The sequence below is a fragment of the Aplysia californica genome, unplaced genomic scaffold (genome assembly GCF_000002075.1).
Source record: "Aplysia californica isolate F4 #8 unplaced genomic scaffold, AplCal3.0 scaffold01294, whole genome shotgun sequence".
Classification (NCBI taxonomy): Eukaryota; Metazoa; Mollusca; class Gastropoda; order Aplysiida; family Aplysiidae; genus Aplysia; species Aplysia californica.
In genome coordinates this window covers 89,157-90,775 of record NW_004798564.1, presented here as the reverse complement: position 1 = coordinate 90,775, position 1,619 = coordinate 89,157, and positions in this window count along the sequence as shown.

Genomic DNA, 1,619 nt, shown 5'->3' with positions numbered 1-1,619 from the left:
CTACCAACTGAAAATATTTGGTGTGTCCCACGCGCTCATATGACCTTATGCAGTTGCGAGCGCCGTAAAACACTTTACAAAAACCCCAAAAAACAAGTAGACTGTCCAGATCTAGAATCAGAAACAATACAACGCACTGTACACACACGCGCTTTCAATGACGTAAAACACACAACAAGATTTTCGATCAAGTCATGGTGTAAAAGAATAAAAAGTTGACACCGGCAAGTTCGGTCGGTGTCTGTCTGTCTGTCTGTCTGTCTGTCTGTCTGTCTGTCTGTCTGTCTGTCTGTCTCTCTCTGTCTCTCTCTCTCTCTCTCTCTCTCTTCACTAAGCTACCGACGCCACTGGATCTAGATCGGGAGAAGAGCGGAAACGTTATCATCCAGAAAGGGGCCCCCTTTCTTCATTATCCAGCAGCATTATCCAGCTTCATTATCCAGCTGCATTATCCAGCTTCATTATCCAGCTTCATTATCCAGCTTCATTATCCAGCTGCATTATCCAGCTGCATTATCCAGCTGCATTAAAATAATCAGGTTCTATAAAGGAGATCAAAGATTCATCAGATCACAATTATTAAACGTTCTTTCTCTAACTTTTCTGAGCACTGCAGCACCCTAGAGTTGCAAAGTTCTATGGGCTCGACAGTACTTCGTTTTGAGAAAATTGACATTTCAAAAATGTGAGTTTCACAACAATTATGTGAAACGTTTTCGAAAGCAATTCTTTGAATATCTTGAAGACGACTCCGAATTATAATATTGCGATTTTTGGCATAGCAGAGATCTTTAACACTTTGCAGTCACACAGTCATCTGTACAAAATACACTATCGGGTCATTTGGCCAGTAGGGCTGGGCAATGAGTCGCTTGAGCAAAATCCGGATAATATGTTAGTGCAGCTCTTCGGCAAATAATATGTTAGGAACCGGTTTGGGCAAATGGGTCCGAACCACTTTGACAAACGGGTTAGCATCACTTCAACGAATGGGTGCGCCCACTTCGGCAAACAGGTCAGGAAAAAGAGTTAAAGAGTCTGATTTCGGATAATGAGGATTATCCGATTATCCGGATATTTATTCCGGATTTTGCCCACCTCTTCCAGCCAAGAGAGTGATTGCGACGGACTTCGATCTCCGACCTGGCACAGAGCTGCGTCAGTTGACCGGAACGGATAATTTCCACTGGCGTATTATTGCGTCAAGTGACCCAAAAGTGTTAATGATATCTCTGACGTCATGGTCTCAGTAATCCAAAACGGGCAAAGACGTCAGATAGAATTAATTTATTACATGAGTTGTGGTGTAAGATCATAGCCAAGTTGAAGCCTAATCACGAGTTTCAACAAGTGACTACAACTGGCAATTCCACAAGTAGGATAAATCATGGTCTAACACCACAACGAGTGTAATAAATTGTTTATACCATACTGACATCAGCTGGCGAAATATGTCCGTACCAACAAAGTCCAGAGTCCAGAAAAAAAGTAATTATCCAAGAGTATTATACTTGTTTATTGACAAATGTGTGGCGTGCTGACAAAATGAGTCACTTCTCGCCGTCCACAGAAGGAATGTGTTTGTAAATGGACATAAAAGGCGTTCAGCCAAAAATAAT